Source organism: Malania oleifera, chromosome 10, assembly GCF_029873635.1.
Source record: "Malania oleifera isolate guangnan ecotype guangnan chromosome 10, ASM2987363v1, whole genome shotgun sequence".
Lineage (NCBI taxonomy): Eukaryota > Viridiplantae > Streptophyta > Magnoliopsida > Santalales > Ximeniaceae > Malania > Malania oleifera.
Genome location: NC_080426.1, coordinates 91,561,477 through 91,576,991, shown reverse-complemented (window position 1 = coordinate 91,576,991; position 15,515 = coordinate 91,561,477). Strand labels below are relative to the sequence as shown.

Genomic DNA, 15,515 nt, shown 5'->3' with positions numbered 1-15,515 from the left:
ACGTGGTTCAGCAATGTGCCTACGTCCACGAGAGCAGCGACTAAATTTTCACTATCACAATGTCAAATTTACATCAAAGGTTACAAATATAGTATATAAATGATCCCTTATTCATACAAAAGTCTTAGAACCTATATGAATCACTCATGTAACAATCTCTGTAGGAAAATCCTCCAAAAACCTTAATTTACTTATCTCCTGATTCAAATTCTATGACCTGCGCCGAATGAAATCGTTGACGTTTATATCCAAACCGTCGTCGGTTTAATGTCAATAGTTAAATCCTACAGACTAAAACTGTTGACGATTTCACTAAAATTGTTGATGGTTTGATACCGAGAGCAACCAGTCTCTGATACCATTGACCAATCCATCAACGGTTTGATCTTGTAACTAGTCTCCTTGTTCTTTACATTACTAAGCTTTCCCCGGCGCATGTGTTCCACTCAAATATGAGCCACATCTCCAACATATTCATAATTTGTGACATATCTCATTCATGCTTAGTCTTTCATCCTTAGTCTAAGGGCATACTTCTATTTAATCTCAATTTGGGCATTTACTAATCACCTTTAGTCTAGGGCACCCCTATTTCGTCAATGCTTCCTTAAGGTAGGGACATTCCTTCATCTATGCTCAATCCAAGAGTAACTCTCTAACTATACTCAATTGAGAGAATTCACTTCCATGATCAACTTCTAAGAATTTTCCACACCATGCTCAATCTAAATAATCTTTATTCATGCTTAGTCTTTCATCCTTAGTATAAGGGCATCCTTCCATTTAATCTCAATCAAGGCATTTACTAATCACCCTTAGTCTAGGGCACCCCTATTTCTTCTATGCTTCCTTAAGGTAGGGGCGTTCCTTCATCTATGCTCAATCCAAGAGTAACTCTCTAACTATACTCAATTGAGAGCATTCACTTCCATGATCAATTTCTAAGCATTTACCAAACCATGCTCAATCTAAATAATCTTTATTCATGCTCTATCTGAGAGCACCACATCCTCACTCAATCTATGAGCATCTTTCCATCCATTATTAACCTAAGGGGAGCCCTTTCATTAGGGCTCAACCTAAGAGCACCCATTTATCCTCCCTTTAGTTTATCCACCATTTAGGGCATCAATTTGCTATGCTCAATCTATGAGTAGCCATTCACTCATAACACCCATCGGTGCTTAATCTATATCTACCTAAGTTCCATTTTAAAGCATCAAGTCACCATTTAAACTTCGAGCCTCCACTTATACTCTATTAAAAGTATCCTTGTACGAGCTTATAACTTTATTTAAACCACGGCATCCACTTATGTACAATTGTGAGCATTGACTCTTCCATACTCAATCTATGAACACGACATCTACTATTTACTTCAACTTAAAAAATCATTTTATGTGTTCACCATACCACAGTAGTTTATGCTCAATAAATGGGTAATTATCTTTAAGAATATAGCTCTCTATGCTTAATTTGTTAGTAGATCACACATATGGTCAATGAGTGGAATTCCATCCACCTAGCCTCCTATCTTTATACTCAACTTGAGCTTGCAAGCATCTATGCCTAAGTTCGTGAGCATTTATGTACCTATTCTTAGCCTTAATCATCACAAGTATTGATTCATTTGTGCATGCTTAACTTGTGAACATTGTTTCTCCAGTCATTAGCCTAAGACAAGAGCATCCATAGGCCATGTTTCCAACTTCTTGATATATGTAGATCCATTCTATCATAAGGTATATGGTTACTCTAGTCATAGGTTGTAGTTAGGATGCACATTCAATTATTTATTCATTCATACATTCTTGCATTCCTAAACTTATACCTTCATATGGTCATTTATGCATCTATGCATATATTCATAAGCATCCAAACTATCTCTAGGTATACTGAAAAGCTTGGTTAGTACAATTGGCTTCTACATGATCACTACAAAGGAAAGTCATTATTGCACCAAGAATGCAATGTTGAGCACAAATAATATCATGATAACTAGAAGAAAGGTTCATTAATTAGGTTAAAATATAATCAATACAAGTTTAGTCAAAGTTCTAAGAGAGCACATAAATCAACTTATGGTAATGATCTCCAAAAATATCAAAGGGAAATGGGTCATAATGATTCCTAAAGAACCTAACCAAGAAAAATCCCCCAAGGTAGAATGCGGATCAGACCCCCTGACATAGAGTCCAAGCATGATGAAGCCATGGCAAGCCGAAAACTCACTAAAAATGATGGCGAAATCAGTAACAGAAGTGGGTCAAGGCTTAACATTCCAGGACTATAGTGACTCCTCTAAAACCAAGCAGAGGTACTCTATAATTAAGGAAAGACTCAAATCTATAGAGGGTAATAGCTATATAGAGCTAATACAAACCTTTGAACTGTGTCTGGTTCTAGATGTTATGACTTGGCCCAAGTTCATAGAAACTGAATTTGAAAAATATAATGGTTCAAAGTGTCCTTAGACCCATTTGCTAATGTACTATAGCAAGATTGAGACACATGTTAACAATGATAAGCTCTTGATGCACTACTTTCATGATAACTTAGTAAGGTCTACAATGAGATGGTAACTCTAGCTAGATTGGGCAACAATTCACACATGAAAAAATCTAGGCAACACTTTCATGACCTAATATAAGCATGTGATCTAATTGGAACATGATCATTGACCCTATAGAGCTTTTAAAAGAAACCCTATGAGACTTTTTTTAGAGTATGCCTATAGATGGTGAGATGTGGCAGCATAGGTGAAACTACCCATATTAGGGGAAGAAGCCATTACTCTATTTCTAAACACTCTGAAGTATATTTACTATAGCAGTGAGTAGCAGTACCAAGGATATTAGAGACTTTACTAAATCTAGAGAAAAGGATTAAATGGGCATAAATGGTAGGAAATAAAGGATCAAGATTTCGAACAAAGCATGAAGAAGGCAATGAGGTCAAAGAAGAAAAAGGGAGAAGTGCAAGTAGTGGAAGAACATAGAAGAAGAAGAGAAAGCATAGAGAACGTTAGTAAATCCCCTATAGTAATTTCTCTTTATCCTGTAGCCAATAGTGCAACTCAATAGTCACAAGTGTATTCAAAATTAACATCAAGTAGACAATTTAAGTCACATGGATGAAAGGATAAAAGAGAGAGAAAGGTGATCGAGCCTATACCAATGATGTACACAAAACTCTTCCCCCAATTAATGCAGAATCATATGATTGCACCCAGTCCAATAGCCTTGATGGAGCCACTATACCCTAGATGGTATGATGCAAACGCCAAATGTGAATACTAGATAAGAGTAGTGGGGCACACTTTGGAAAATTGCACTGCTTTCGAATACAAGTTACAAACATTAAGAGATGCTAAGTAGTTAAATATTCCTAAATAGGTAGATGTCCAATAGAATTTGTTGCCAACTAACCATGGGGAAAGCGGTGAATAATATAGAAGAGGTTAAGCACAAAAAAATGAAATAAGAACTGGTACAAACTCTAACTTTAGTACTAAAAGAGTTGTGTAAAGAAAAATTTGGTCCTGAAGAAATTCTCTACTGAATAGGTCAAAAGTGCAGTTGTCAATACAATAAAAATAGATTTTCAATACAGAATTGTCCTATGTTCTAGAGGTGGTGCAAAATTTGATGGATGCTCATATTCTAGCACCCAATGTACATAAATAGGTATTTTACCTCATTGGCTTTGGGTATACAAAACAACAAAAATGCAATGATGAAAACATTTGTATTTTGGGCCCCCTTTACCTTGAATATGTGTGTTATTGAAATCTCATCATAAAAATTGAGCATTATGGCACCAAGTACCTTTCCTATGACAATGACAAGGTAGTGCCATAGAAACATGGATGCCCAAGAAGATGTTAAGGAAATTAAGGAATAAGGAAATAATAGCATAACTATAGTGGATTGCATGACTCAAAGTGGTCAATGTTATACTATGTAAATGTTAGAAAGAATTAGGAAGGGAAAAATTAGAGAAGGGGAACCTATCTTGACAAAAAAGAATCACCTAAGAAAGTTGAAGAAAATATTACTTACAAAATCAAGGAACCACTCACCCTAAAAGGAAGCCTATAAATTTCTAAAGATCATAAAAGAGAGTGAATACAATGTGGTAAAGCAATTGAATCATCTCTTAGCGAGAATATTTTTCTTATCCCTTCTATTAAATTCGGAGCCTCATCGAGAATCTTTATTGAAAGTGTTGAATCAAGCTTATCTCCCCCACAATATAATTATTGAGAATTTTGATCTCTTAGTGGCAAATATTACATCTACTAACTATGTAGCTTTGCATTTGTTTGTCTACTAGCAGATAAAGAGGACTATGATTTATATTTTAAGGTAGTTTTTTTCATAAATTGGTATAGTTTATGTGTCCACTTAGGAGATATGGGGTTGAACTCTAAAATTCAAAGAGATAATCACAAAATAGGTTGGTTTCTCTATTAGTGTTTTTATTTATTTATTTTTATTTTTATTTTTATTTTTATTTATTTTTATTTTTAGGGTTTGGGGTTGTGATCCCAAATCTGAGATAGTTTTTCCTTAAACCCATGTTGGTTCGTCTACTAGCAGATATATAGGATAATAATTCCTATATCCAAAGTAATTTTATTGTAAATTAGTATGGTTTATGCCTCCACTTAGGAGGTAGAAGGTAATGGGACTGTGATCCCAAATTCGAAGTAGTTTCTCACAAATCGAGTTGGTTTGACTATTTTTGGAGGTATGGGGCTATGATTCCAAATCCTAAGCAGTGTTTCTCAATAACTACATTGGTGTGTCTACTGGTGGATTTATGGGCTTGTGATTCCCATGTCCAAGGTAGTTGTGTCACAAATTAGTATAGTTTACGTCCCCAACTTAGGAGGAATGAGCTATGAACCCAAATTCAAAGTGGCCTCTCGCAAACCAAGTAGGTTTATTGTAGAGACCCAAAAAATAAAATAATAAGAAAAATAAAAAAATAAAAAAAAAGGACGAAAATTCGGTTTGGGAAGCCCAAACCGTCAACGTTTTCGTAAGGGCCGCAAAAAACTGTCGATGGTTTACTTTTTTACCATGGCTCGGTAACATGTAAAATGGTGAAAATGGGCGGGTTAAAGCCCAAACCATCGACAGTTTTGTGAATAGTGTAGAAAACCATCGACAGTTTTCTCTACAGTGAGCTTAATAAAGGGATCCCACGAGTCATATTTTTATAACAAAACAAATCTTCTCCCTCTCTTTTTCCCAAACCCACGACTCTCTCTCTCTCTCTCTCTCTTCCTCTCTCTCCCTCTTCGATTTCGGCTTCGTTAAAGCCCAAATTAATGATCAGGAACCACCATAAGGTTCCTCAAAAGATTCTCTGTAACTTAGGTGGAGCAAATTTTCAATTTGGGGTTCTGGGGCACCATCCCAAAACTAGGGTAAGTGGGTTATTTTAGAGTTTTAAAGTTAATTTGGAGTATATAAAGCTTAGGGAATATTAAATGTTAATATTTTGGAGGTTGTGTTGAATAATTTGGGGAAAAATGAATTTCAGGCTTTTGAGTTGCGAACGCCGAGGAGCATATAATTTAAGGTGTTAGTGGACCTTTTAGTAAGCCAGGTAAAGTAAATAAATTATAGCAGTCTTTTCTGAAAATTATTGGTTGAGAAATATGAGAAAAAGGAAATATGATATTTTACCTGAAATGTATTATGACGTGATTATCAGATGAAAATTGTGTGGCATATGAAAGTATTTGAAGTTATTTAACTGATTTACATTGAGAATATGAGATTATGAAATGTGAATTGAGATATGAGATTTGAAATGTAGAAAATGATGAAAAAGTGATTTGTACTGAAACGTATCTTTTGAGAAATGAAGAAATATGAAATATGGAAATGCTTTATTGAGAAAGGTGAATAATGTGAAATGAGATATGAATATGTTATTATGAGATGAAATGAGTATTGAATTGATGAAATATCATTGAAATAATGAAATGAGTTTTGAATAGAGGAAATGAAAATATTGCAATGTGAAATCTACAATGTAAATCTTGAGATGTGATTACTGAAAATATGAACATTGCAATGTTAACGCTGCAATGAAAAATGATGAAATGTTATTATTGATATGTCAATATAAGAATGTGAATATTGCAACGTGAATACTGCAATATGTATGTGAAATGAGAATACTGGAAATGTGAAAAGAATTGCATTGTGAAATATTGCAATTGTGAAATATTGAAATGTGGAAATTAAACTTTGATGGATGGATGTGTTATTGAATTGAGCACGGTATCATTGCTAGTGGTGATTAAGTGTAACCATATGGACTCGTGGAGCATGTGGCATGACAGTGTGAATGAGCCATTGTTAAGGGTTGTTTTTGCCCCCTGAGTCTGGATCAGGGTATATAGCAAGCCATTCGTACTATAGACGAGTATATAGTATGACTATTTTGATCTAATTGGGTAGGCTAACCGCGGTTAGGTCTAGCCTTTGGGTCGCACAACCCTGACCATGGGGGGAAGCATGGCATGGAATATGGAGAGTGACCTCGACCATGGGGTGAAGCATGGTGTGAAAAATATCCTCAAGGCAGCGATGAGTTACATAAGTGGATGTATTGGTTACCGAGGACACTTATGAGCTAGATGTGAAATGGAAATGAAATTGAAATGGAAATGAGAAATGTTATAGCGTGATTTAATAATATAAATAATTAAAGCGAAGTAAAACAATTCGCCTGAGGGCTTACTTAGTAAGGTGAGTGTCTTGATAAGTATCAGTTGTAGACGAACCCAAGTTAATTGGGCAAGGATACAAACAATATCAGAGTAGAGGGGAGCTACACGTTTGGGCGTGTAATCTTCCATATTCTTGGGAACTTCACTAGTAAATATGGGTTGTGTGTGAATGGATTTGGAAAATGAAATTAAAAGCTTATGAAAGCTTGTTTTTTATACCTATATGATTATGAATGTGGAATGGTATATGTTCTCAGAAGATATTATCATTGAAATGATTATATTTTATGATATAATGAAACTCATACTGCCACACGCTATAGATAATTTATTCCATCTTACTGAGATGTGTCTCACCCAATCATTTAAATATTTCAAGAAACCGAGATAGACCAGGTGATAGAGCTCCGAGATAGAGGGGAGCTGATACCTTGCGGAGACAGGGTGAGTGTTCTGAGCTAGGGATAGAGGATTCCCTTAGAGCATTTTGTGTTTCTTTTTGGGAATGTATTAGACATGTATTTATGGATGAATTAGTACTTTGGTATATGTATTCATTGTGGTATGTATATATATAAAATGACTTCCACTGTTAGGTTTATGCATTTGGGAATTACTGTGTACCCGGTACCCACTTCGGGTCGGGTTATGTATAGATGGTATCAGAGGTGTTGACATGGCCAATATAAGTTTGAATATTTATATGAAAAAAAATGGTGTGAAAAATCGGAGCATCACAGTTTTCTATCAGAGCTTAGGTTGCTAGGTTCTGCAAACTTTAGTAAATAGCATAATACAATACCAGAGTATAGGAACGAATATTGACGAGATATGAGTCAGTTGTTGTTAGAGAATAAGATTGGAATTTAGGGTTCTATCTTGCGACCTGGAGGCAAGAGTTTCGTGGTGTCTGTGTTTTTTTCTAGGGTGACGACTTCTGGAAGACTATGGATACTATCGCCGGTTCTTGTTTCTAAGTGGTAGGATTGAGTAGGATTGAATCTTAAATGGGGATTAAGAAATGTTTGTCGTAGAATATCTTGTGGATTTTAGTATGCTGGGTGTGTTAATGAGTTATGATGAAAGAGTTCTAAAATCGTTTTATACCATTTGCAGGATGGATCCAGGGAGTAGTAGTGCACATGCTGGGGGTGATGTAGGGCCTTCCAGTATGGGTGGCAAAGATCCTAATGTTATACTACATAGCGTCACTCAGCAGGTGATGGTAGAGATGGATAAAGGTCCAGTGGAGCGGAGTTGCACAATTGAGCAGTTTATGCGTATGAGACCCCCATCATTCTTTGGAGGAGCTGACCCATTTGTGGCTGAGAACTGAGTCTAGGATATAGAGGATATGTTGGCAGTTTTCTCGTGTACATATGAGCAGAAAGTTCTATTTGCAACATTTAAGCAGACAGGGGAGGCAAAGTGCTGGTGGAGATCAGCGAGATTGATGGAGGAGCAGAGACTTGACCCTGTATCAATGACATAGAGCCACTTCAAGGAGATCTTTTTTAAGAGATACTTCCCCGCTATTGTTAGAAGTGCGAAGGCAGTGAAGTTTCTACACTTGACGCAGGGACCGATTCAGTACGACAGTATGCAGCGAGATTTATTGAGCTATCTCGGTTTGCTTTGTATTTGGTATCAGATGAGGAAAGGAAAGTGAGGAAGTTTGAGGAGGACCTAAGACAAAGTATGTTTGAGAATGTTATAGGCTTCTAGGCCTAGACATTTGCAGAAGTGGTGGATAAAGCTGCAGTGATTGAGAGTGGCCTTTAGAGGGGCGCTGCAGCACAAAGTCAGGGGAAGAGGTTCGTGCCTTCAGAATTTTAGACAGGGTCCAACCAAGGGCCTTGGAGGAGGTAGGATAGTAGAATAGGATGGAGATAGGTAGGGGGAGATCGAGCAGTACCAGACATGCAGATGCCCCCTCCTTGTCCCATATGCTATAGGAGACACTCGAGAGAGTGCCGGGTTAGGGAGGTGATATGTTATCAGTACCATTAGCCTGGACATATGGCGAGAGACTGCCGAGCATTTCCAGTTATTGCACCTATTCCTAGACCATTCAAAGGTGGTTGTTAGGCACCCCTAAGGTGGACAGCAGAGGAATATCACTCCAGCACGAGTTTATGCATTGACACCAGGGGATGCGAAGGCGGCAAGAGATGTTGTGACAGGTATAGTTTCAATTTTATCATTTACAGCTACTGCTTTTTTTTTCTTTTTTTTTAGGGGCGACTCATTCTTTTATCGCCTGAGAGTTTGTTAAATTTTGTGAGTTAGAAACACAGTGGTTGGGTGTCAATTTTTCAGTGGCTACGCCGATAGGGGCTGTGGGGATATATGAGAAGGTACTCGAGAACTGTCCAGTATGCATTCAGGGGAGATTTTTATTAAGTAATTTGGTAGTCTTAGATATGCATGCATTTGAGGTGATACTGGGGATGGACTGGCTAGCTAACCACTACACCAGTATTGACTATTATCTGAGAGAGGTAGTGTTCAGACCTCCAGGGGGACAGTAGTACAAATTCATGGGGTCCTGTGTGCGTACCCCACCACATTTGTTTTTCGCCATTTAGGTGACACGGTTGTTGCTAGAGGGTTGTCAAGGATATGTGGCCTATGTGAGGGAGATATCAGAAAGAGAGTTGAGGTTAGAGGATATCCTGATAGTGAGAGATTTTCCTGATATTTTTCGCGAGGATTTGCCTGGACTACCTCTTGATCATGAGGTAGAGTTTGTTATTGATCTGATTTTGGAGACGACACCGATTTCAAAAGTGTCGTACAAAATGGCACTGGCGGAATTAAAAGAATTGAATGATCAGTTGCATGGACTATTAGACAAGGGATTTATTCAGCCCAGCATGTTTCCTTGAGGAGCTCCAGTATTGTTTGTGAAAAAGAAAGATGGGTCGATGAGAATGTGCATCGACTACCAAGAAATTAATAAAGTGACTATCAAGAATAAATACTCGCTTCCCTTCATCGATGATTTATTTGATCAGCTATAGGGGACACAGGTTTTCTCGAATCAGAGCAGAGGATGTTTCAAAGACGACATTGAGGACTCGGTATGGCCACTACGAATTCTTGGTTATACTGTTTGGACTGAAAAATGCTCCTACAGTGTTTATGGATTTGATGAACAGAGTCTTTCACTAGTATTTGGACCAGTTTGTAACAGTATTCATTGATGGTATAATGGTGTATTCAAAAAGCCCAAAGGAGCACGAGGAACATATGAGAATAGTGCTTCAGGTGCTAAGGGAAAGGGAATTGTATGTGAAACTCAAGAAGTGCGAGTTCTGGCTGAAGCAGGTTACCTTTTTTGGACATGTGGTATCCAAGGGTGGTATTTCAGGAGATCTGAGTAAGATTGAGGCAGTAGTAGACTGGGTACGACCGAAGAATATGCAAGAAATCAGAAGTTTCCTGAGATTGGCTAGATACTACCATAGATTTGTTGATGGTTTTTCTAAATTATCGGGCCCTTAGACAAAATTGACTAGGAAATGAGTGAAATTTGAGTGGACCGATGAATATGAGCAGAGCTTCCAAGATTTGAAGCAGTGACTTATCACTGCACTAATGTTGACGATTTCTTCACGAGAAGAGGGTTTCGTAATTTACAGTGATGCGTTACATTAAGGATTCGACTGTGTTTTGATGTAGCAGGGGAGCGTGATAGCGTATGCCTTTCGAAAATTGAAAGAATATGAGAAGAATTGTCCTACCCATGATTTGGAATTAGCAACGGTGGTTTATGCGCTAAAAATTTGGAGACGTTATCTCTATGGGGGTAGGTGTGAGATTTTCATCGATCACAAGAGCCGAAGTATTTCTTCACGTAGAAAGAATTAAATATGAGGTATAGGAGATGGTTGGAACTGATTAAAGATTAAGACTGCACCATCAGTTACCACCCAGGAAAGGCTAATTTGATGGTCGATGCTTTGAGCTGGAAATTAGTGGGAGCATCAGTATCTGCAATGGGATTCAACTGTGTTTTGATGCAGCAGGGGAGGGTGATAGCGTATGCCATTCGAAAATTGAAAGAATATGAGAAGAATTGCCCTACCCATGATTTGGAATTAGCAACGGTGGTTTATGCGCTAAAAATTTGGAGACATTATCTCTATAGGGGTAGGTGTGAGATTTTCATCGATCACAAGAGCCGAAGTATTTCTTCACGTAGAAAGAATTAAATATGAGGTATAGGAGATGGTTGGAACTGATTAAAGATTAAGACTGCACCATCAGTTACCACCCAGGAAAGGCTAATGTGATGGCCGATGCTTTGAGCTGGAAATTAGTGGGAGCATCAGTATCTGCAATGGAAATTCAGAATTCGATCCATATGGATTTGGAGAGACTTGGGATAGAACTCATTGAAGGTGAGCATCAGGCATTTATTGCCAATCTAGTGTTGCAACCGACTCTACAGGAAAGAATTAAAGCTGCTCAGAGGAGTGTTGCAAAGTTAGTAGAGCTTATAGAGAAAGTACAAGATGGTCAGGAGGCAGATTTTAATATTTCAGATGATAGAGCCTTGAGGTTCCGTACCAAGCTGTGTGTACCTGCTGACCCTGAGCTTAAGAAAGTTATACTGGAAGAAGCGCACCGATCCCTTTATACTGTACATCCTAGTAGTAATAAAATGTATAGGGATCTTCAGGACTCTTTTTGGAGGAGCAGTATGAAAAGAGAGATCACCGAGTTTGTAGCGCAGTGTTTGACATGCTAGCAGGTGAAAGCTGAGCATTAGATACTGGCGAGAACATTGCAACCGCTATAAATACCTAAGTGGAAGTGGGAACATATAGCGATGGATTTTGTCACGAGACTATCGCTGGCACTACATAGACAGAACGCCATTTGGGTAGTTGTAGATTGACTTACGAAGACTGCCCATTTCCTACCTATCAGAGTTAACTACTCCTTAAATAGATTGGCAAAGTTGTATATATAGGAGATAGTTAGAATGCATGGTGTGCCGGTGTCTATAGTTTTAGAACGAGACCCATGGTTTACATCCCGTTTCTGGAGGAGTTTGCAACGAGCCATGGGTTCTCAGTTATTGTTCAATACAACATTTCATCCACAGAAAGATGGGCAGATGGAGAGGACGATACATATATTGGAGAATATACTACATGCATGTGTGCTAGACTTTGGAGGCAGTTGGATACGGTATATGCCACTAGTCGAGTTTGCGTATAATAATAGTTATCAGGCTAGCATTGGGATGACACCGTTTAAGGCATTATATGGTAGGAGGTTTCGATCCCCATTATATTGGGATCATATTGGGGAAAGACAGATATTAGGGTTAGAGCTGATATAGAAGACTCAAGATAAAGTCAGACTTATTAGAGATAGGATCAGAGCAGTATGGAGTCGGCAGAAGAGTTATGCAGATACTCACCGATGAGAGTTAGAGTTTGAAACAAGGGATCACGTGTTTCTAAGGGTGGCACCATTGAAAGGAGTTATGAGATTTGGGAGGTAGGGTAAACTGAGCCCTAAGTATATTGGACCATTTTAGATTCTTGAAAGAGTGGGTCTAATTGCCTACAGGTTGGCGTTACCACCGGATTTGACTAGAATTCATGACGTAATATATGTCTCCATGTTGAGGAAATATGTCCCAAATCCCTCTAATGTGAATAGATATGACACACTAGATTTTAGTGATACCGTGTCTTATGAGGAAGTGCCAATGCAGATTTTGGATCAGAAAGAGCAGGAGCTACATACGAAGCTTCCTCTCTCTCTCTCTCTCTCTCTTTTCTCTCTCTCTCTCTCTCTCTCTCTCTCTCACTGGTAAAAGTTCCGTTAAAGCTCAAATTGACGATTAGGAACCACCACGAGGTTCCTGGAAAGATTCTCTACAACTTAGGTAGAGCAAATTTTCAGTTTGGGGTTTTGGGGCACCATCCCAAAACTAGGGTAAGTGGGGTATTTTAGAGTTTTAAAGTTGATTTGGAGTATATAGAGCTTAGGGAATTTTAAATGTTAATATTGTGGAGGTTGTGTTGAATAATTTGGGGAAAAATGAATTTCAGGCTTTTGAGTTGCGAACGCCGAGGAACGTATGATTTAGGGTGTTAGTGGACCTCTCAGTAAGTTATGTATTTTGACATTATTATCAAATGAAAATTGTGTGGCATATGATTTATACTAAAATGTATTTGAAATTGAGTTAACTGATTTACATTAAGAATATGAGATTATGAAATGTGAATTGAGATATGGGATTTGAAATGTGGAAAATGATGAAAAAGTGATTGTACTAAAACGTATCTTTTGAGAAATGAAGAAATATGAAATATGGAAATGTTTTATTGAGAAAGGTGAATAATGTGAAATGAGATATGTATATGTTATTATGAGATGAAAAGAGTATTGAATTGATGAAATATCATTGAAATAATAAAATGAGTTGTAAATGCTGGAAATGAAAATATTGCAATGTTAACGCTGCAGTGAAAAATGATGAAATGTTATTACTAATATGAGAATATGAGCATGTGAATACTACAATATGTATGTAAAATGGAGATACTGGAAATGTGAAAAGAATTGCATTGTGAAATACTGGAATTGTGAAATAATGAAATGTGGAAATGAAACCCTGATGGATGGATGGATGTGTTATTGAATTGAGCATGGTACCGTTGCTAGTGATGATTAAGTGCAACCACACGAACTCATGGAGCATGTGGCGTGACAGTACGAATGAGCCAGTATGAAGGGTTGTTTTGCTCCCCGAGTCCAGATCAGGGTATATGGCAGGCCATTCATACTATAGATGAGTATATGGTATGATTATTTTGATCTAACCGAGTAGGCCAACCGCGGTTAGGTCTAGCCTTAGGGTCGCACAACCCTAACCATGGGGGGAAGCATGACGTGGAATATGGAGAGTGACGTCGACCATGGGGTGAAGTATAGTGTGAAAAATATCTTTAGGGCAGCCATGAGTTACAGATGCGGATGTATTGGTTACCGAGGACACTTATGAGCTAGATGTGAAATGGAAATAAAATGGAAATTGAAATGAAATGGAAATGGAAATGAAAATGGAAATGAGAAATTTTATAGCGTGAGTCAATAATATAAATAATTAAAGTAAAGTAAAACACTCCGCCTGAGGGCTTACTAAGTAAGGTGAGTGCCTTAATAAGTATAAGTTGTAGCGGAACCCGAGTTAATCGGGTAAGGATACACACAATATCAGAGCAGAGGGGAGCTACATGTATGGGCGTATAATCTCCCCTATTCTCAGGAACTTCACTAGTAAATATGAGTTGTGTGTGAATGGATTTGGAAAATGAAATTAAAAGCTTATGAAAGCTTGTGTTTTATGCCTATATGATTATGAATGTGGAGTGGTATATTTTCTTAGAAGATATTATCACTGATATTATTATATGTTATTATATAATAAAACTCATTCTGCCACACACTATAGATAATTTATTCCTTCTTACTGAGATGTGTCTCACCCAATCATTTAAATATTTCAAGAAACAGAGATAGACTAGGTAGAGCTCCGAGATAGAGGGGAGCTGATACCCTGCAGAGACAGGGTGAGTGTTTTGAGCTAGGGATCGAGGATTCCCCTAGAGCATTTTATGTTTCTTTTTGGGAATGTATTAGACATGTATTTATGGATGAATTAGTACTCTGGTATGTGTATTCGCTATGGTATGTATATATAAAATGACTTTTGCTGTTAGGTTTGTGTATTTGGGAATGATTGTGTAGCCAGTACCCACTTTGGGTCGAGTTATGTATAGATGGTATCAGAGGTGTTGACATGGCCAATATAAGTTTGAATATTTATATGGAAAAAAAATTGTGTGAAAAATCGGAGCGTCACATTTATCACCAATTTTATAGGGGAAAATTTCCTATGACTAAAGCATCTCTTGTTAACCGAGTTAGCCTATGCTTATCAATGACATGGCATCATGTTCATGTCAAAGTTAATATCCTTCTTGCAAACTGAGTTGGTTTACTACCAATGTCAAAGTGGCAGAGTTCCTATAGCAAAGGCATCCCTAAAGACTAAGTTGGTCTACAACCTATCTAGGATGCCTATCTAGGATGTTGTGGTGGTCTTCTGTGGTATAGGTTGTTTTTCCCACTTTCACATTGGCCATTGTGATTCATTCCTCTAGTAAAGGTCAATATGTTATGCATGCATGTGTTGGCATGATGTTGGCCTCCAGTCCTTACCTAAAAGATCTTGGGTTGTGCTATTTGGGGTCTTAATCCAAAAAATATGTCTTCTTCCTTATGTGTTCTTTACCATAGAATGATATAAAAGGGACCTCTAACATATTGACACCCAATTTTGTCCAGGGATGGAAATTTCTCAATTAATTGGAAGATAATGGACAATAATTGGCTATGAAATTATTAACTGGGATTTCTTCATCCTTCTTAGATCCTTTGATAGTGTAATTCAATTTTGGACTAAATAATAGCCTTCAATTTCGGTTAAGGATTATCCTTAAATTAAGGTGAGCTTATATCCAATCACCTTTATAGGACAAGGAAAATATTTCCTTATTTCTGAAGGTGGTTTTTTTTTTTTTTTGGAAGGTGACAACACTGTATCTTATTTTTCTCAAAAAAAAAAAAAAGGATGATAGGGCTCTTTTTTGGAGGGTGGACACATAATTTTGAGTCATAGGTTCAAGCTTGGGACACATACATTGATTTAACGAAAAGTTACATG

The 15,515-nt window shown here is 37.5% G+C and overlaps 1 protein-coding gene across 2 annotated transcripts in view; it reads right to left on the bottom strand.

Annotated features, from left to right (window-relative positions):
• LOC131166245 (lanosterol synthase-like) overlaps nucleotides 1-15,515 on the bottom strand; it is a 114,409-nt gene that overhangs the window by 38,717 nt on the left and 60,177 nt on the right. The gene's annotated exons all lie outside the window — the stretch shown is intronic.